The following is a 22,782-nucleotide window of genomic DNA, read 5'->3' as shown; positions in this document are numbered from 1 at the left end:
GGGAATTTGTGCAAGCACACAAATTATCATGTGTGCACCCAAAGCTAATGCTGCCAAGGGACAGTCTAATAACTACACACCCATGTGACATCATTTCCTACATATTGCTCAAGTACATATGACGACAACCATCCAGCTTCCCACACATGCACTACACCCATCTGGACAAATACTGTCCCCACCCAGGACAAAAGTAGAACGCTGGACATTGCTTTACAATATAGAGGTCAGAGCAACAGTATTTTAAGTCAAATGATATGGCTTACTCTCATTTGCACAGCCGTTCTTTAATGTTGGCACAGTAACTCATTTGTTATCAGGAAACGGGGCCAGTACACCTTCACTATCCATCAGTCTTGGGGACTACCCATGGGGGTCACCTGGCAACACACTCACCTCCAAATAATGATACAGCCCAAGGCCGTAGACACAGAGAAGCTATAACACAGGCTGTTATTGTGCCGACCACCTGTCCATGTATCAGCTTAATGTCCTTTATAACCATCACATACAAGCTAGTGCCATTCATCCACACCAGGGAGCAGTTTATTGTAGAGGTATCCAGTTCAGAGACACATAGAAGTCAGGACATTTAGGAAAACAGTGACAAGCTGCCACAGTCTGTGTATGCTCACTGTTTCATTGGGCACAAACATGCATATTTGCACTCTCTTGTATGCAGCGCAGAGAAACAGCATAAGTGTGTTTGACACAGCCCCGACACTACCCTTTTCCATTCTCACTCTGTCGTTCCTCTTCCCTGGTAAGTGTGTGCCTCTGAGCCATCCTGCAAGACATGAAAAACGCAATTGTACGAAAGTGTTGAGCTCCGTGGACTGAATTCAGAAAGCTTTTGACAACAAAATTTGTACCAAAAAAGGAACAATGAGGTGATGATCACTGTTTAGACACGGCAGAAAGCATTTATGGGACACTTTACAAGATGCTTCCGTCCAAACGGACATGTATGTTAGCGGTTGATGTAGTTTGCTTTGTACCCGTTAAGCAGAAGAAACAAAGGCAAATTCATATTTTTTAAAATCATTTTAATCACTGGGAAAAAACTTTGATATGGCATTGGTTTGGTTAAAGCAAAAAATCAAAAGGAAATTGACTAAATGGAGACTGTATGTAGAGATAACAGCACAGTGGCAGAAGAGTGATAAATAAATAGCTGAAACAGTGACATCAGTTTGTGTCTGGCACACTGATAACACTTTTTAAACGAAGCGTAACCTATTTCAGTGATAGTGACTGATGAATACTTTTATTTCCAAATTGATTTTAGTGGTTTGGAATAGATGATAGCTTCACTTATCATATACCAAAGAAATGCATTTGTGTAACAATTCCCAACGCGAGTCTAGTTTGCCAGGCGAAGCAGAATTACATTCTCTGAATGCAATGCTCCTCTTCAAGTCTGTCAGAACATTAGATATCAATGGACCCCCAGTGATGCCAGTGGGGCCTGCCCACCGGGCCTGGCTCCAGCACAGCAACATATCGGGGCCCCTTCCATCTGTTGCCCTTGTCCTGTGTGTGTGTGTATGTGTGTGTATGTGCTGGCCTACGCGACTCCCATCTCTATCATCTGCTGACTCCAGTGCCTCTCTGTTTCCCTCCTATTAGGCCTGAAAAGACGCACCAGATGGCTTGTGGGAAAAAATCATACTCCTCCAAAAGGGATAGAGGCACCACCCACAGCAGTGGTAGAGCTCTGAAAGATTTAAGACACACATGGCATATTTTAAATATGTACACACATACATAAAGATGTCATTGGTTCACACTTGAATTGTACCTGTAGTGCTACATCCCGAGAAAGGACTGACAGTGGTCGATAAATCAGATGATCCAGCCTGAAAATGGATTCTTGACATATTGTCCCAACACACATGACCTTGACTCTGTGGTCACACAGTGTGTCAGAACAGGCAGTGTGTGGAATCATGTTCTGTTCGCAAACTGAATGGCCAAGTCAGGTTTATTTATAGGTCTTTACACTTGCTTGTTCAAAGGATTCATATATCAAACACACTGGAGCTCACACTGATGGGTCTCCAATACAGCTGACCTGCATGTGAGAGCACAGGGGTCCTCACAGAGGTGGAGACTGAATGTTTTTTGTTATGTGGCAAAATTTCTACAGGAGTAGTTTGATGTTCTGTAAAATATGCTGATTCACTTAAAGCTCCAGTGAGGTGTGTGTGTGTGTGTGTGTGTGTGTGTGCGTGTGTGTGTGTGTGTGTGTGTGTGTGTGTGTGTGTGTGTGTGTGTGTGTGTGTGTGTGGGTGCATATGCGGGGCTGTCTCTGTCCAGACCAGAGAGCAGCACGCTCTGCTCTGCCTGGTTTGCAAAATGTAGATAAATGTTTGTGCAGTGTCTTTTTATTGGCCGTCAACCTTGAGTTTCCGCGCGTACTGTCAAAAAAAATAAACGTTAAGTAGAAATAAATGCTTCAGGTCACGGTTACGCCTGTGAGACACAGCTGAGGCGCGAGCCGTGCGTAGAGCCGGTGCAGACTGCTGCATAGAATTCAATGAGAGCCTATCTGTTGCGTGAGACATGCAAGTATGAAAAAACACATCTGATAAAGCCTGTCAACAAGATTCCTGTCAAAACCAATCCTAAGGTATGTTAACGTTGACATACCGACCAGGTCATGCTTAGCTATGGTAGCAATATTGTGATTATTACAAACCATCAAATAACTGCAATATATAGGAAATATAACACTAGTCATACTTCTGCAGTTGTTTTGGTGAAAGCAACGTAAAAGTAGTGTGAAATATTCAAATACAACATCCTGATCTGATGTGACCCTAAACGCTCCCTGGACCCTCACACAACCCCTTTCTCTTCATCCCACACATGATGCAGCCACCCTGGCACGCTCATCCTCTCCACCAAATCGTTCTGTCAAGCATCCATGTCACACTCTCCTGTTTTTTGATTCAGCAACCCAAGTCATGAGAGTTCAAGCCGACTGACGGACTGCAGCTCAAAATACCACATGGCACTTTGCAGCAAAATGTAGCACGCCGTCGCAAGATCACCTGATGGCTTTTCTTCAGGTTATCCAGGCTCACAGGCACGCTCACACCATCACATTAGGAGTTGTGCTCTTCACAGCAATTTAGTGATTTCAGCTCCCTCTTGCTTGTTGCCTGCTTTTTTCATCATACAGTAAAGGGCCAAATGAAAAATAGTCTGTGAGGCTTCATATACTAGACATAATTAAAAACTCAAGTGTGATGTCTGTGTGTGAGTCTGTTCATTGTCATGCATGTGATACACTCTGTCTTCTTCTCTGTCTCTCCCCATGGTCTTGTTATTCACAGTATAATGTCCAGTACTGTGGTTCCTCCTCTTCCCGTCTCTCTGGCGTGGCCGAGCTCCTGGGTGAGCCAGGTCTGGTCTCCAGGCTCAGAGGAGGTGAGTTGGCCGAGGCGATGGCTTTTTGATCCTCACACCAGACGCTGTCTCACCTCCACAGCAGACAGGCTCTTTATTCAGTGACGCCTGAAATTAGATGGTCCACTTTTTAGGGGGATGGAAATGTTGTGGTGGAATTGGCGTCGGGGTAGTCCCTGCCAGTCACTGAAGCTACAGTTGCATCTGGAGCTATACGCACAAGCTGTGGACTTTGAATTCTCCATCGTCCAGATCAAAATAACTTTTGTCTGTGCACGCAAAATTTTGTTCATTCCACCCAATTTCTGCAGTATTTTTCTGCGTGTGTGCTGCTGTGCAGTCAGTCATGCATAAGGGAGTGCTTTATCTGTGACACAATTGCAGCTCTTCCAGAATTAATTCACCGCTGCCAAAACCAACATACGCTCTTGTCTTACTGTTGTTCTGCATATGTCCAAGCTGTTGTCTTCAAACGCCTTTATCAGGCACGGAGGACCCATCCAGTGAGGTCTCGTGTGCATCCGCAGAGAAAACTGACAGAAGGGCAGAACTTGTAGTTTGTCACTTACTTAAGCACAGTTAAGTGGCTCTACAGTTATTACACAATGAAACCGGACTCTGTCTTTGATCACATCTTCTTCTCTAACACCTCTTCTCCATCCCCCTCCTTTCTCTCTTTCCATCTCCCTCTCCCCCTCTCCGAGGACCTCCCCCTTCCCTTTTCTCTCTCTCCCACTCTCTCCTTTCAGTGCTGCAGCCCACCCTGCTCTGAGCTTTAATGGTACATGCCATTAGAAAGCCCATCTCTGGAAGGGAGGAGGGGAGGGTGGTCTCAATCTCAGCTAAGAGGCTACTTTAGTCCCCCAACATAAGCACATTCACAGATGTCTCTGCACGCGTAGAGTCGTCTCACCCGTCACGACAGAGCAGCCTGCTCCTGTGTGAAGCAGCGAGCCGCGGACAGAGAGACGAGCTGAGAGGGACACAGAGTGACACAAGGAGAGGTAGAGAGGAGAAAAGGAGGGAGGCAGAGCAAGAGAAAGCAGAGGTGAAGAGCGCGTACATCGCTGCCACTCTGACGTCTCCCCTCATGCGCCTGCTTCGGCTGATGTGAGCGCAAGAAGAGGAGAGAAGAGGAGGGAGGCAAATAAATCCTGGGAGCCTGGGCTTCTCTCTTTGCTTTATATTCCCCTCCTTTTTTTTTTTTTTTAATCTCCATCAGTCCAAGGCATGAAGGCGGGTGTCAGCTGGCACGGCAGAATAAAAGAAAGGGATGCTTTGAATGCCGCCTCTCTTTCAACAAGGGACAAGGAAGAGGAAGTAGGGGACAACACACAGCAGGGACAAAAACAGGATTTCTAGAATGAATGGGAGTCCTTCTGCCGCATGCGCTGGGAATAGCAGTCTCAAACTGAAATCACTGAATGAGGTAAAAGAAATAATGATTCTACTTTGTCTTGCTGTTTCTCCTCTGAGCCTGATTGGTCGGCAGGGTCAGATATACATCTGAGAGGCACTTGAAAGCATGCACATAAGCTTGACAAAGATGAACCAATTTCCATGCTGATCAGGTTTGGAGCAGCAGTGGGGGAGATTGCCATCTTTATCCCTGGGTCGCTGTGTACAGCAGCGCGGTGGAAGTGAGGGGAGATCTACGCATGTTGCATGCTGCAGAGAGGCAGTGTAGAAAGAAGAGTCGGTGACCGTGTGCCTGATGAAAAGAATTGCTGATAATCCTCATGCTTAGAATTCGGGTGCTGAGATAGCAGAGGGGGCTTGGAGAGATTTCCTCTTAACTGACCAGTGAAGCTGCTGTCGCACAAGGACCAATTAAAATTTAGATTCAGTGAGTTCAGCTGATAAATGCATATCAAATTCACTTTTTCATAAAATATGAGTTTTTTCCCCCCTCCTGTAGTGCAGTGTCAACAAATCCAGTGAAAGAAATCAAATGTATGAAGACTCGTAAAATAGGGCTGCGGGGGGGCTGGTTGAGGGATGAAATAAAATGCAGTGTGTGTTTTCTAAAGCAAAGTCTGATAGACCATCTCCGGTGACCCTGGGGAGCCATACACAACCTTCCAGACAGAAAATAACAACTTGTCCACGGTAGCGAACAAAAAAGGGGGCAGTGGGTTTAGAAAAGGAAAGCTTGAGTCGAAGTTAAGTGGGCTGTACGTTCCCATTTCTGACACCTACCTAGGAAACCCTGGCTCTTGCTGAAAGGATGCAGTGGTTGTTTTCTTGAGAGGCACAGGTGCACCAGCAACTCTGGAAAGGAGAAACAGCAGTTCTTTGTTTCAACCCACTAATGAGACATCGATGGCACATTTTGGCTTTTATGATCATTTGGGTGTGAGCAGAAATGTGAAACGTGCATTGGCTGTATCAAAACGGCAGGATTCAGTGCATTCAGTCGTCTCACTGGAAAATCTTGCACAGTGCAGTTACAGTGCCAAAGGTGTGGGCTCCGGTCCGAAGTCCTTACTCATGTGTCAACACGCATCAACCTGACTCTCCCTGGAAGTTCTGACTGGTCCAGTCACAGCACGCTGACACCCAATATGACATAAGGCATATTGGGCAAATATTCTCTCATGGAAGAGGACAGAGGAGGTATTGTTGCCCTCATTTTTGGGGGGGAAATGAAAATACTGATTAATAGGTATGTTTTAGATATATCCAGTTAGCCTGATAGTGCTGTGAGTATGTGTATTTGAGACATAAGAGGGTACAGATGCATCCACAGAGAACTGGATGAACTATCTGCGTTCCTCCCTTTCCAAACTCCTCATCTGTTCCACAGTCTGCATACATGATGGCAGCAACACCTGGTGCTCGTTCCTCAGCCTATACAGTACGTTCACATGCAATGAAGCCGCGTGTGTCCCCAGCTGTTTCTCACACGGGTGTGAGCGTGCTTCTATAGTGCTGCATTCTCTGACCGTGTATATATTTAGTTTCTGCTCAGTCTGGCAATGTCAGCAAATAGCATCCAGATCTCATTTATGGAAGCTTGTCATTTCACTGTGTGTTCATGGTTGCCCCTTCGCCTTGACCGTACAATGCACAGACTGCTGAGGGACGGAAATACACATGCATGATGTGGCTGCGACTACCACTGTAGCTCAGTTACATCATGGAACAGAGTTGAATAAAACAGAGCAGTATAAATATATTGGCACCACTTTATACAAGGCATACTTACAGTATAACATAGAAATTCATGAATGTTTACTAATGGGCTGTAACCGTTATAATTCCTAAATGAAATAACTTTTGGTTTACCAGGTTGTGAATCCACACTTCTGATTAGTTTATATGCTTACCTAACAAATCTTGCTGTTTTATAGAGCTATTAGAGCATTTAGTGCTTCAATCAATTATCTAACTCTCTACTTTCTGGAGGAAGATTAAAGAACATTGTGACTGGAGTGTGTGAAGTGGAACAATTTTAATGAAACTTTTCACTTTGCGATAAACATTGAAATGTGAAGCATCAGAAACACAACGACACAGCCAGCTACATCGCCACACACTGGCATTTCCACACAAAAATATGACTTATTATTGAAATGTATAATAACGACATATTATTAAGTCTTAATAAAGAATGTATTCATATTTAGAAACACTATTAGTGACAGTAAGCCTCCTTTAGAATATGAAATAGGGAACAATATACAATAAATGTCTTCATAACACACGTTATACACTCCAGGAATATGGGGATAGCACAGTGTAATAATGTGTTTGAAGCCCGACAGGATGGAGGGATTAGACTTTGCACAAGTGTTTTGAAAGCTATTGACAAGGCTGCGAAACAGAGGGCAGCGTGTGGGTGCCTGTAAAGCATGTCAACCTACACCAAGAGCTCAGAGATACAGATTTTTGAACCCCACTCGACTGGGCAAGATTCATTTATGTTTGAAGTCTGTGTAATGCGTGCTGTAGGTTTTTCTTTGAAGGTAACTGAGCCTCTCTGCAGATTCATCCATGGAGCGGTCCAGCCTTAGGCAACAGAGGGGCGAAGCAGCAGACGTGAGAATAAAGCATCGCCTTTACACTATATACATATAAATAGTATATATTTATATGAACAAACCACAGTAGTAAGTGTAGATATGTATATACAACGATATGCCTGGAGTAGTTCGTGAACTCACATACATAGTTATCTCGTAGCTTGCCGCTGAAAATACAGGTATTGAAAAATCACACTGAAACGAAGCAACAGCTTTCTGGTCTTGCAATCAAAATGTATATCAAAAAGTCAAAGCCATTATGGGTATTCAGTCGCAGTCTATGCAGGGAAATCAAGTGCAGTGTTTACTGGTGGGAACATTTTCCCTGGTAAATCTTCGTGATTATGAATACTAACCACTGTGACGGGTTCCCAGTCCCCAAAGCAATGACACAGCCTGATTTCTTTTAAGGCCACACTGATAATTCCACAGTCTCCTGCATCTACAGTCTGGATCTAAGAGTTGCATGTTGACAGAAGGCAAGTTTAGGTTGTATGACAGTAATTGTTTTATACTTAAGTTTGCATGTGTTACACACTGCCTGCTACAGACATACAAAAAATACCTGTTTGGAATTAGCATTTTTGTCGCTTGATAAATATTATTCTCAGCATTCAGTGATTATTACTCATGCATGGTCAAGTGCAGATTATCTGACCCAGGGTCAGGATATTGCATTCAAATTGATTAATACAAGTTAATAAATGAACAATAACAGTAATACTCATCATTTCAGTTTTCCCCATTTTTACCGTAATATACCACAATTTATTTTTTAAACAGGATTTAGTTGTGTGTGATGGAATTTATGCCTTCCTGCACTCCAAACGTTGTTGCATTTTCCACTGCATCAATATGCAGAACGTGCAGTTTATAGTAAAAGGACCTCTTATAAGAAGAGCAACTTAAGAGAATGCTTTCAATAATATGAAGTAAGGAGGAAATGTGTTTTGCAAAGGAAAAAGCAAAGATAATTGGCACTATGAATGTGTGAAGTTGATAGTTATCCTCTACCTCTGCCTGCAAAATGCTAAACTGCTACCACTTTTCACGTGTTATTTGATCTTGTTGATATGGTAAGAATCAGAATTAGAGGATGGCAAGAGCTAGTAATGGTTGCTTGTAACTATGGTGTTTGTGTTTTAGCAATAACATAAGTCACTGGGCCTTGCAGCAGTGCTGTCGTACCTCTGTGGATTACACTCCATGGGGCACTTAAAATCTGTCTGGCTGCCCATTAAGACAGCCACTATCCTGGCTCATTAATGTCCTGCAGAGGAATTAGAATAAACTGTGCTCCACAGACTCGTGCTGGCAGAGGCTCTCTGCCTACTCTCCAGCAGCTTTTCTCCCTCCAGGGACAGCAGTTGTTTGCCCGAGGTACATCAGAGCAGCTTGAAGTGACCAGCAGCACAGAATAATTAGATGTTCAATTCCTCCAGACTGCCGTTGCCGTTGAATTCATCCTGACTTGTTTCAGCAATTTCAGCAAAGGTTGCCAAATATAATCACTGTGTAGGACATCAGCAGTCACTTAAATGGGAAATCGGGTTTGAAAACCGAGGATTATAAGAGGAGGATGAGATGAGATCCTGTGAGTAGCGAAGCAATACAAGTTGAGTCGAAGTGTGATGAAAACTGGATTTTAATACAATTTCTGTTTGCCTTTTTCTCCCCATATTATGCAGTATTTCTGAAGGGACTTGTACACTGAAGTTTGAGCTTTTTTGGTTATCCCTATTTCTTTTCTGCAAAATATTTTTGAATTTGATAACATGAGGGGCTGTCAGCGTCTTGTGACACTGACCAATGTAGCCTTCATAATCATTCTCAAACTGAAGGAGACGCTCATGAGAAGCAAATGAATTCAGTGGAAAAGCAGGTTTAAAACGACAGCCTATACTCTCCAGCATTTCATTCTTGCTCATGTGCAGACTAGAGACCCTTGGGTTTCATTGCTGTGTTTTTTTATCCTGATGCTGTCATGCTTCTTTTGGCTATAAATAAATTCCTTTTTATATCATCATTGTCAAATGAAAGCTAATATGTTTATTATTCACAAACTAAGAGAGCGGATTCTAGTTTTTCTTATTTCAGTTCTTGAGGAGGAATTTTATTGCGATCAGAAACCTAACATGACAGCAAATGATGGTTTTTGCTCATAACTTTTGCATCTGCGGAACAAGTTGGTGTGAGTTCCAATAAAATGAACAGCATCATTTCTGTTTCAGAGGGATTTGCTGCTGAGGCTTGTAATGCTGTTTACTGCTTCAATCAGTAATGCTGCACGATTCAAATAAGTTTCCCCGTTTTCTTAATGAATTTTTTTGGTATAATCTCATTATGTGTATTTGTGGTTGCCCGTGGTCCCTGGGGCAGTACCGCTGTGCTAGAAAAAAGAAGGTATTAGGGACAGCTGGCAGTGTGGTATCAGTTGTGTTCACATTCATCAGGCCTGCTGGAGATTAGGAGACGGAGCAGAGATGCGACTGGAGGCGTATAGTATGTGCAGTCACATAACGCACTGTATATACAGACACGCAGGCACTGGTAGGAATATTTTCCCTGGTCTCTCTAACACATAAACACAAACACACACACAGAGGCACACAGTCTACAATATCTACAGGCACAAACCCACTGTCAAACCATATTCTGCCACACGCGGTGAAGAATAATAGAAGAATACAGTGGAAAACACTTCTTTTCTCCCTCCGATCTTCTGATTTATTTTCTTTGACTGTTGCAATTACATAAGAGGGTGAATAGGAAGGGCTCCACTCCGTCCTTCATGGCAAAATGAGCTTAATCTATAATCAGCGTGGTGGAGATGGCAGCTTGAGTCTACAGCGGAGCATTCAGCCTGGTGGGAGGAGGAGTGGCATGAAGTGTGAGGCTGGAGTGAAGGCTTCTATGTGTTGTGCGGTAGGTGGCTGAGGTCAGAGGGCTGAGATGATCATTCCACATTATCAACGAGGTCGTCCCTTCTCATCAGCCTGTCCGCACAATGATGATGATGTGACCTGACAGTGCCGGTGAACACAGCGGTGGGTGAGGTCTGTCTTAGTTAAACAGGGTGATGCAGTATGCTTAATGCACATATGATGTCATGAATCTAAGCTGACAATCAAAAATCAAGTGTGACCTAATAATTCTTAGCACTATCATGGACGGTCATTTGTTCGGGCTGTAATCAGGAGCAGAGAAAACGTGCACAAAAGTTTCCAAACATGTTATTCTGAAATTCTTTATTGATGTACTCACCAAAGTAGAGTCTATTCACAGCTGAGTCTCCCACACGAGCTTTTACTCTTTTGCCAGTGTGATAAACATCCAGTTCCTTCTAGGGATCGCTGCTGTAATTACTCACAGATTAGGCAATGGCGATGGCAAACACACGGCACAACTAAAAGTCCCGGTATTGAGGCACAAACAAGCTCTCTCAATTACCCTCTTGAGAAAATCCCAGAGGCTTTGTCGTAAATCCCTCAGCTTTAACTAGAACTATGAGTCTGTCCATCTAGAGGGACGGACATGCAGGGAGATTATTTCAGTAAACTCTGGAACACAAAAGACATCACCATTACCCAGTGTTGCTCATTGTACTGTCTTATAAACAACGCCCAGCTGCAACAGCAGTTGAAGTCCATGTACTGACTGTGAAACCTGAGAAATGAATCGATGACTGGACGAAATCCCACCTGCAATAGGTAGAAAACCGCCAAATTACAGCAGAAACATCTGAATCAAGAGATCACATCCTAAAGAGCAATGAACATGAGAGAAGGTAATACACATAAACAGTAAACACAAATGAGTGGCATTTCTAAATTAACATCTCTCCAGCACCCAGTAAACCAAATACTGATACTGACAACATGGATTAGTAAAAGAACTTAAGCAGACAGTAGAGAGACATTGGATATGTTGAGATTCCCAAATTGCCCCTGTAGGCGATCAAGAAAGGATTATTTTAGGATTATTTTAAGAATATTTGTTTCTTACTTTATCCAGTAGTCAACCTTGTTCCTTTTCCACAGAGTTTGTTTACAGCTTTTTGAACCCTTATTTTTTTTTAACAACCAAGACAAACCAAGATGACTCTAGTCTTTCTAATGTAATTCTACTTGATTCAAGAATTTTGATCACCAGGCATTTGATTCATTATGCGCTGCAGCATGAGGGTGAATATTGTTGTATCATCCTGCTTCTCCCTGTAATGCAAAATAAGGTGTTAGGAAAAGCATCTGTGGTCATACTCAGCTTCTCATCTAGTGTAGGATGACTCGATCCTCCATCATGGTGTGTTGGCTTGTGTGATTTTTCATGTTCAAAAAGATGGAGCATTAGTGCACATTTTTTCTTTTTCTGAAGCTGTCAACTTTCAATATTTCACCTTTGTTTACCCTTCCTTTCTTTTTACAGAGTGATGCAGACTTGCCACTGCTGTAGAGCTTCATCTTTGTTTTCAATTCAATGCAATGCGATGCAAAAAGACGCCTTGCTCACTATTTGGCCTGATGTGTATTGGGAATCCATTGTCAGTACTAATGATGCTACCAAGGCAAAAGAATTCATCAATACACTCAATCTCATTTCTGTTGAAATGGGATCTTTTTGTCAGTCAGACATAACTGATTTTTCTTGACTGGATGGGAATGCTTAGATAATTAATTCTTATTTTTATGTTGGTTCACAATGGGATCCGTCATATTTCTCTCGAAAGGTCAGATGTTGATCGCTCCAAGCCTAGTAAAGTGTCAGAGGAGCAAGAGATGTAATGGGTATGTGTATATGATAATATATAGATAATGGCATATCCTTGACATCCCATTTCACATTGGGAGGAAGCTGGAGAGAGTGCTTCTCTCACTGCATTTAATATAATATGCATCTGATGAATGAAATCGTGTGTTAACATAATATCTAGTGCAAACTGGAGGCGCAAGCAAACATGGGTGTGGCAAACTAATTAGAATTTAGCTTTTCCGGCTGCATTCTTTTCCATGCACTGCATTGACTTCTAGATCTAATAAACTGATCAAGTGCCTTGATAAGGGTACTCATGAGATGTAAATTAGTTTTACGAGAGAGTGACAGATCCAAGTCCAACCACACACCTTCCGGCCCTGCATCACAGTCCAGCAGTGTTGTGCAAGCTGCTGCTCTGGACCTCTGCAAACAGCTGAGGAGTGCAAAAGAAGAAGAAATGCTGGGGTTAGTGCATTATGGCTTCCATTTTCTAAATGATTTTCTAGATCTGAGACCAATCTGATTTGCTAATCTACCTCACAAAAAACACTATTAAACCCATGACAGTTTTTTTTTCATGCCTCCATGCTGAATGTGCTGAACTCATTTTCTGCCATGGTGCAATCATCCTTGTTACACAGTATGAAATAGGATTGGCACAGAGAGGGCTGTCTGGTTTCCCTATTCAGAGTTACAAGAGGTAATGTAGGCAGCAGTTGTGACTGTTTTGACTGAGTGAGATGGATAAGCAGTCATTTGCAGCAGGGAATTATTCTACATTAAATATTAATAAACATTTTTTTTTTTAATTTCCAGAGCAACAATACCAACACAGCAGAAAAAAAAAGCTCAAGTAAGAGCAAAACTGCAAGGAAATGTGTCAGTCCAGGGAGAGGAATTCAGTTTCATTCCACTTCACTGTTCAATTATTTTTGTTAAGATTTCCAAACATCCAGCTGCTGTCAAGGCCAGATTAATTATGCGGAGGTCTAAACATTTTAAGGTGTGTGACTGACAGGAGTGAGAGGTAGAAGAAGTCAATGTGCAAAAGAAGCCTCGACATCCTTCAGCAGTTCAGAGCTGCCAAACGGTGCAATGTTCCGTGCTGAGTGTGAGATGACCGGCCTTTGCTAGCCTGCTCCTATTGTTCTTGTCGTTGCTTGCACGTCATTTCATGTGCAGTAAGTGCCACTTACATCTCACTCACAGCGTTGCATCTCTGAATCCCTCTGGCACACTGTTCATAAAGGCAACGTTTCCTAATTCCCCTCATTACAGCCGAAAAGCTGTTGGTAATATACCATTAAAAATGTGTGTTTAAACCAGTCCAGTGTATTCCAAATATCTTGGATGTTTATTTACATGAAATATTTTCTCTGGCAGACCCTCTTAATCCCTCAACACCTGAGGAGGGGGTGCCACTTTGATGCAGTTTGTTGTGTGTGGCTGCCAGAAATTAAACTAATTTCCAAAATTGATTTAATGTCAAAAGTTTTAAAGAACAAGGTGATCTGTCGGAGCATCTGCCCGTTTATTGCCTTTCTGCTCTGGACTTTAATTAATAGTCTTATATGAGCAATGAGCAGCAAGTCTGACCTGCATTGCACCAGCATTAATTTGCTGAGCTTCTTGGCTATAAGAATTAATTACTGTGAACAAACTGTAAAACACAGATACAAAGTAAAGAGCTTAAACTGTTCATGCTCATAATCATTTTCATAATCATTTTATTAGTGATGTGTCAGTGGACCAAAGAAGGTTGGTGAGCTCTGAATAAAGTGGTGATTTTTTTTTAAGCTTTATTGATATGCACATTTTGATTGCACAACATGCGGAAACACTGACAGGCGCCCACCCTCATTCCTCTAGGCCTAATGCTCACCAGCAGGTTTGATATGCAGTTTACATATGCAGTCCTGAGGGCTGCAGCACGATGCCCCTCCAGCAACATCTACTGAGCCTGTCCATAGCATCTGACTACAGATATGCTGGCTCTGAATATAATGACTCTGAGAATATGTGGGAATTATTAGAGCAGAAGTTGAGCATTGATTTGTGCATTCATAGAGTGTAATCTGTAGTTTGAATCAACTGGGGTTTAGTGACCCCTCACAAGACGCCCTTCATGTTCATATTAAGGAAATGCCCAATGCATAGTTGGAGTTTGGCCTCCCCTCTTGAAGCACTGTCATGCTGCTTTTGAATGACCATTAAAATGGGGCTGGACACAGATGCATAAAATGTTTAACTTTCATGGTATAAATACATAAACTGATAAAAGCTGAAAAATACAGACCTGTAGGACATTAATGTTTGAGCTAAAAGGTCACCATTTGCTCTAATAAGAGCTCAAGAAAACAGTAGTTGTGTTGTAATTCAGTAGTTATATAAAACTAGCAAGATGTTTTCTACCAACAATGGACTCTTTGTCAGGACTGTGGACTGAACCTGCTCTCTTCATTTTTTTTTTTTTTTTTTTTTTCTTGGTTTGTGCATTCATTTCTTGGATTATCCACTCACCCAGCTGTAGAGTCCCACACAATATCTCTGCAGCCACTGAGCAGGTTGAAGATACTTGGAGGACTGCAGCATTTTCAGATCAAACTATCAGCTTTTGTCACTGAGTGACTCAAGGGGAGTCATTTCTCTGTTACACAGGTGGCTATAAATGGCTTTGTCTAGTTTTGATTTTAATAGATCAACAGAGCTTTGCACTGAGGGACTGGATATTTTGACTCCTCTCCAAACTCTAGTACATTCTGAGAGGAGTTCAGTGACAATGAATCAGTGTTGTAGTCATTGTGTTCTCATGAGAGACTCAAGTAAAAGTCTTGTTTGTATCTGCTTCGTCTTTATCAAGTGCAGCGGGAACGGAGCAAAAGTATAGCTGAGATACTTGCAAATTCCTGCTGCTGCTGTGTAGATAAAGTGGTTGTTCCATTAAATGCCATCTTTTTTCAGACAGTGTAAGCTAAGCTAATAATTGTTTGTGCTGCCTGGTGATGCATGTATGTGATGGGGTGGTTTGTCAAAAGTGGTATAGTGATCAAAGTGGCTCAATGAATTTGGCAAAGGCAGCATTTGCTGTTTGGCCTGAGGCGAAGTCCCTGCTGCAGCCAGACACAGTCTGATGGTGTCCAGTGCGCTCATATCCTGATATGACTCGTGTTACAACGACTTTCAGTCAAGTTTGGAACAAGAAGGTTCGACCGTAGCTTGAACCACAGCGATTCCCTCTCCTGTTTTTACTCCACAAATACTTCTTCTTTTTGCTTTCACTTTGGTGCAGTATTAGCTTATAAAATGTAGGGAAACTGATCTAGCTTGGGATTTATTGAAAACAATAAAAGAGCATCACTGTGGTAGTGCAAACACAAGCAAAATGGGCACCTAGTTAATTGCTCTTCTGAGACTTGAAGTGAGAGGATTTCAGAATTCTTTGTAATCATGAGTGTGTGTGTGTGTGTGTGTGTGTGTGTGTGTGTGTGTGTGCATGCGCACATGCTTCGTGCACATGTGTCTTTTGTCCTTCGCCTGCATGGACACCACATCACTTAGCATTAATGAGACAGGATCATTTGAACGAATGCCAAGAGGCTGTGCTCAGTTACATTCAGCTCAGTGTAGCAGTCATCGCTAAAGATAACTGTAGACAGAACAATGCTCAAACTGAGGATGGGAGTTGAGTTATAATACTCAGTGGGTTGGAGGCCCGAAACAAATGCCCTTGTGTGATTGATTACACGCTACAAGCTAATGAGATAAACAGAGCCTGAATCGATTTAGTCGGGGAGGAATCATGCCAGAGGGGCATATGCAGCCGTGTGCAATGGCTGTATTGACACGCTCATATTCAAAGACCCAGTGAAAGAGACCAAGCTGCGCTTTTGGCTGAGAACAAAGCTGTGTCCTTTTCCGTTGCATGGAGCTGCTTCGCCCACCACTGCAATCAGGATCAATGATGCTCAAATCAAATGCTAGCGATGGGATCTGACAAGTTGGGTACTTACTGCTTAACAGTCATTGCTAAGAAAACCTTTCTCTAGTCAAAGACAAACAATACAGGGGCTGTGTAGCAGGCAGCCTTGAATTAACACCCAGCCCAGTCGATAGAATAAAATGTTGACATTGTAAGCTCCTGCAAACCATGGGTGGTTAAATTCGTATGTGTCATATGTATCACATTGATGTTTCTATAATAAGTATCAGAGTTTGACGTTACTAGTACGTGTGTGTGCGTTTTTCTCATCAGGAGCAGGAGGTGGGGACGGTGATGGCATGACAGCTAGATGAGACGACAGCCAAGCAGCAGACTACTGTTTCAGCCTTCTTTGTGGCTAAAAAAAACATGCATTTTAACAAGAGGGCGGGACATTTTCCAGCCGTGTTTGTAGTCACAAAACCAGGTGTTTTTAATGAGAGATGTTGGGATGTTTTCCAGCTGTTCGTGGAGGCTAAACTGGACATTTTAAGATGCTCTCTTCCTAACCCTAACCAAGTGATTTATGTGCCTAAGCCCAACCAGGCCTTAACCACAGCACTGTCACAACATAAACTGAAAGTTTGAAAGTGAAGACGGACATGGGAAAACACCTTCAACTGTAGTTAGTGACAAAGCAAATTACAGTACACACAGGGATGACCGTCAGCCCAATTTAGGGATGATCTGCTGAAGCTGCCACGGTCCCTGACTAATTGGTTAATGACAAACTCACTGATATTCCAAGTGCAGTGGTTAACCAATTAAAACCTTCATGCTTCACCAAGATGGCTCTAAGAGGATAAGCAGAGCTGGACATCATGTGTGACGTTGAGCATGTCTGAGCAGTAACTGGGAGTTAATGGAGGGCAGAGGAATCACAGGGCCTAGTGAATACCTGGCCTTCTCCTCATCACCTGACTTTTTACGATTACTGTTTTGCTGGTTCATTAGAGTACCATTTGAGTAAGAATTTTGTGCTCAGGGTCTTTGCAGTATTTGTGTTCTCATGTGTTAGGTTCGTCTTGCTCTTGTCACTTACCGTTTCCAAAGCAACTAATAATCAAGAAAGCACCTTCTCACACTTTAACAAAAGAATACATACACAAAAGAGTTGCATTTTGATCACGTTGTGGCCTCATTTTTACCCGTACTGACATTTTTTGAACCAGGATTCACCTCTCTGAATTTGAAGCCTTCTGATGCTCTTTTATAAGCATGACAGCAGGGGCTCCTGGAAGGACATTCAGAGGAGGTGTGTTTAATTGATTGCTTCATGATTGTGTGACTGAAGTCTTCTCTGCACACCAAAAGCCACGAGGGGGCGAGTCATCTGTCATGGAAGAGGGAAGGGGGAGACTGGGGAGTATCTGGCTGCATCGACTGTTTGTTTTTTTGCACAGGATCAGTATCCAATGGCACACAAATTAATTTGCTGTAGTGTTTGATCATCAGCCTTTGGGCAGGAAAGCAACAGGGGAGTGGCGGGGTCGTCGCCATTCCTCCACAGACGAGCGCATCACAGAGACAGGCTGGCCTCTTTTTCATGTGATTCCAGATTTGCCCTATGAGGGTGACATTTCTTTTTGCTGCAAAGGATTTAGTGTGCGTGACTGTGTGTGTGTCTGCATGAGCGCATGTGCCTATTAGGCTTACTATTTTTATATGCTTTTTACACCATTTGTAAGATTAACTTGGGAGAAAAAAATCCAACTGTAAATGAGGCTTAATCAAAGTTAAATATGTAAAATAGTTAAATCGGAAACACACTACAACAATTTGCCCGTGCAGTCTTTCATTTCTTGCAGCCCTAAATTTAAAACAGTGAACACATGAAGTCAGGATATTAACATCTGTAATAGAATCTCTAATCAGTCCCACAGCACTTCTCCAAGTTATTCATTTGCTAATGCAAAAACCCAAATAGTGAGTTGGTAATTTCGTGATAGTGACACAGTTAATAGGATAATCATTTACTACTAACATCATTTAATTTGAAACGAGTGACTTTATAAGTGACTGTATAAGCGAGGAGTGAGTGAGGAAAACACAATTTCTTCCATATGAACATGAAATAAACATAGGAATAATACTCATTTTTCAGTCAGAAGGACTATTATGATGTCAGTGGTGAGGTAAAAAAACAACCACAAGACAATCACAGCCTTAAATGACAATTATGTCCAAATAAAACAAACTTGTTGATTACATGGTTCACTGCAGGAACACTGAGTTCACTGCACTAACAAATTTGGTGATAATCACTGATAATTGATAGGTACTGTCCAAATGTGCTTTCTGACATGTTGAATTCAAATACAAAGAGGGAAAACAAGCTTTTACTGCACGTACAAAGCCGAGAAAAGGGATGAAAAATCAATATGGCTCCAGCCACGCCATACTGCAAATGAAAAGCACGCATGCCACGATAATGGATATGGATTTTGGGGTGTGTGGCTCATGTTTTATTCCCATGCCGTGCTGAAATGTTTCTGTATAGTGTTACAAAAGATGATTGATGAGTGTGCGGGACAGGGAGTGTATTTCTACATATTGTGACTTTCATTACAAGGTGTTCAATCAATTTGTACGGTTCAGATATACTTTTTTGAGTGGACCGTTCCTTTAATCTACGACACATGCAGCACCGTAAATGAGATTTTCTCAAGTTTAAAAGGCTGCTGCCAGAGCTGCCTGCTGCTACTCTTGTATAATTAGCAGCTGTCAGAGGCCAGCTTAGGTAAAGACAGAGTTTAGATGAACCTTAGACCTCTGTTTAAATGTTGGGTGAGAGAGTGTGAGAACGCCAAACACTGTGTGGAAAAGGCAGCGAGGAATAAAGAGAGAAAGCACAACATTACAATATTTACCATGCTGAGAGAAGCCGGATAGCAGCCTTGAGATGTCTCACATTGTTTGCAATCAGTGAGACACCCGCTCTGCATCAGGCTTCCCGGTGTGCCTTTGTGTGTGTGAGCCTTTCATAGCAGAGTGTGTGTGTGTGTGTGTGTGTCTGTGAGGGTCACACTCCCTGATATATCTGTGTGATGAACAGGTTGTGTGAAATTTGTGACTGCCTAGGATGCTGTTACCACATAGCCTGTGGTTGTAGAGCATGGGGCACTAGAACTATGACAATTTCCATTTTTCGTCTATTTTACAGTGGATCTTTAAATAATCTCTCTATATTGTGTCATTCCTTTTATCGCTTTGCCAAAGGCTCAAGGAAGAATTAATTTCGAGTTTGTTGTAATTTTTCAGTATTTCGACGTCAGCGGCACATATTCCCTTGGCCTTCATCATCATGATGACCCGTTAGTGAGGATGACACATATTAGACAGCCAGGATACATATTCATCAGTCTGATCAGAGCTAGACCGATCTTCACAGCGCTATCATTCTGGTATAGGAGGAATAATGCTTTGGCTTGATGTACAATCGACTTGGGCTGCAGAATAATGTTGCACATGGGGAAGTGAGCCCTGGCAATAAAATGGCTAAATCCCAGAAAAGGAAAAGATAACAGCTGCTAGCTACTATTCACATATATCCTGACATAGATATTTTGTCAAACTTCATTCTGATTGGCAGCATCAGTGGCATTAGACTATTGGTAATTTGATTGGTTAGTGCACCAATAACACTTTGATTTGTGTGGGCAGGAACTAAAAGTGTTTGTGATATCAGCCACACAGTTAGCCAGCGGGGGTTAGCAAGCTATTAGGAATCAGGGCTAGTATTAGCAAGGTACTGTAGCAGTTTCCTCTTTCCGTGTGGAGGATGGCGAAAGATGCTCCACTACGTAGCAGCTAGCAACACTGGAATAAGACGTCAGTCAGCTGCTGCCATGGGAAATGCTCACCCAGAGGCCTGAAGGCACAGACATGGCAAGAAATAGTTTGAGAACCTTCTGAAAAAATATGCACAATTTCTTTTATATATTTTCTTACACAGAAAGTGAGGAGAATTCAGATTTCAGTTCTGCTGTAGGTTTTGAATTTGAGCCTGTTCCCATCCTTTTAAACTCTGGGATAAATTGCAGTTTGTGGCCACTGCATCTGGCTGAATGGCCTGTTCCATCACCTGCTCACTAAATCCTCACCTCAGTGGAGAGAGATAACAATGTGGCATCAGTTTTGCTGCACCAAACCAAATAGGTTGAAAAACAGTCCCACAGCTGATTCCAAAGTCAAATTCCCGTCTCTTTCCAGAGACAGATTTAGAAACCTTAATCTTTGGGAGAATGACGTCACGAAGTGTGAGCGCTTTTCTCACACCACATTTCTTCCTCAGTTCTTTGGAAACGTAAGCCTCAATTGAGAAGTTCCACCTTCAAAATCTTATCAACTTTCACTTCAGTGTATGTGTATTTCAGAGGATAGCTTCCATGTTGAAAATGAGCCGTCATACTCACTTTCTGTCAGTCAGGACACTTCCACAATCCATCGCTTGATCACTTCATCAATTTTCACCCATCTTGACTTCTTCAAACTAGAATGTAGGATGTATGTTAGTAAAAAAAAATAAGGTATTTGCAGATTCACTAGTTTTATTTATTGCATCTTTTTAATTTGAGTATTATTTGTTTTGTTTTGTTTTGTTTTGTTTTGTTTTGTTTTGTTTTGTTTTGTTTTGTTTTGTTTCCGGGTCAGCGGGTCAATGCAACCGTAGAAAAACAATAGAAGAACAATGTAATGAGTAATAAGAGCCATGATTAAGTAAAGCCAAACCACACAGGCAAAAGAAGATTATAGAAGAGAAACGAGAAAACATTTTCAGAATTTTTGCGTCATCAAGCAAACATGTTTTTGAAATATATCACTGTCAATCTCTTCTGTCACATGCCTGAATAGGATTATCTGATGCAGGCTGCTAAAGACGCTTCCTCGGTCCAAAAACATTTACCATCAGCAGTCTATGTGCTAATGCTGAAACAAGTAAATTATCCATATGCAACAGTCTGTGGCCAATTTTGAGGAACAATGTATGAGACTCGAGGTTGCAGCTGCTTAAATGAAGCAATGCTAACATTGTGGTTGAGTCCTGTGCTTTGGTTTACCCTGAATGCTGTATAATGAGAGGTTAGTGAGGCTACACCCGGCAATAATGGCACACTACATCAGCCAAAGGGCTAAATCCAAGAAGGTTTAAGCCATTTAAATAAAGAGGAAAGGCTATCCTTTAAAGTGTGGCTGGTGTTAAGCTCCACACCAATCTGATAAGTGCACTGTGCCCAAAGTAGCTTTGCATAAACCGATTTTGTAGCAGCAGGTGGGCGTGATGTAAAATGGTCCAATATCTTAAGCAAGAACAGAAGAAAGAAGTGCCAGACACTGAAATACAAATCGATCATTAAGTTAGTCCAACAGTTAGAGACACCCTGTCATCGCTGGAGACAAGCAACAAAGAATTCTGCTTTGTTGAGCACCCAATCAATAAAATCCTATTCACACTGTTCCTTATTGGCAACAGGCAGAGATAAATTAGTATGTTTGAGACCTCCCCGGGATCCAACCAACAGAAAATTTTCCAGCAAGATTGCGGTCGAGGTAAAAATCCACAAAGGAAAGGTTAAGACTGTCTCCATAATGTCACATATCTCCAGTGTGTGTTTACAGCTTAAAATATGAGGAAAACGCTTTGTTGTATGTCTGAGACAAACAGGCTTTCAGTTCTGTTTCTGTATTTATGGACTTATGTGTGTGACCCTTGCGTCAATGAAACCCTGTCGAGATGACATTGCATTTATTTTTCCTCTGTATTTCTTCTGTTAAATATGCATATTTTTGTTAATCTATATTGTTCAAAATTAGAAATCACTGAACCGTAGATTTGAGCCTATGGGTGTTTCTATTTAGTGTGATCAAGTAAGTCACTAACGCCTACATAAGAGTGATAAAAAAAATAACTAATGATAAAACTGAAGTAGGTCGTGGAATGTGCACCCATGTCATAATTAAGACAGTAAAAACTAATAAACCTCGAAAACTGATATTGAATCCGCTGGCAGAGACTGAATCCAGACATACTGTGCGAGCATGGCAGCGGAGGATGCCCCTTTTATCAAAAATCCCTGATGGTGTGAGGGAAGAAGAAAGCCAAAGACAGAACATTTTCCTCAGATTAGCACACACAGCACGTAGCCTACAGAGATGCGAACACTGGGTTTTCTCACAGCTGAATTATGACAGGAAACGTGAACTCAAATCTATTTGCTCAAGGTAACATCTGAAGGTTAAGCGAAGCCATGCATGATGTCTTCATTCTGTGATGGAAGACCGTGTTTCTTGAGACAACCTAAGCCTTTTGCTCCTCTCCAGGGCACTAGCCTACATGTCCATCCAGCTTTCCAACGAAACCAGCAGCCTTAACTCTTCTGTATGGGCCTCCAATCTGCCTGAAGGCACTGAGGCTGATTCAAGTCACAGTGTCAGCTGTGTCAGAGCCCCGCTCGCACCGCGACTGGCTGGAGGTCATTGTGAACACGCAGGTGTTTTCTCACATGGTCTCACCTTGACACAGGCACCCCTGACACCACTGAGCCGTACTGTAATTGCAACACAGTCTGGTGTTAGGAAGACTGAGGTGAAGCAGGGGATGGGCTGTCAGGA

General features: G+C 42.3%; 1 protein-coding gene across 2 annotated transcripts in view; it reads left to right on the top strand.

Moving 5' to 3' along the window:
* The first annotated feature begins 4,458 nt into the window (after window positions 1-4,458).
* LOC143323932 (galactosylgalactosylxylosylprotein 3-beta-glucuronosyltransferase 1) overlaps window positions 4,459-22,782 on the top strand; it is a 72,952-nt gene continuing 54,628 nt past the window's right edge. Inside the window, exon 1 of one of the 2 annotated variants that reach the window (XM_076736117.1) lies at window positions 4,459-4,843. The gene's annotated coding sequence lies outside the window, so the exon portion shown is untranslated. The remainder of the gene's footprint in view (window positions 4,844-22,782) is intronic. The other variant, XM_076736116.1, reaches the window with a different exon arrangement.

This window comes from Chaetodon auriga, chromosome 7 (genome assembly GCF_051107435.1).
Source record: "Chaetodon auriga isolate fChaAug3 chromosome 7, fChaAug3.hap1, whole genome shotgun sequence".
Taxonomy (NCBI): domain Eukaryota; kingdom Metazoa; phylum Chordata; class Actinopteri; order Chaetodontiformes; family Chaetodontidae; genus Chaetodon; species Chaetodon auriga.
This window is presented reverse-complemented; position numbering and strand designations above follow the sequence as displayed.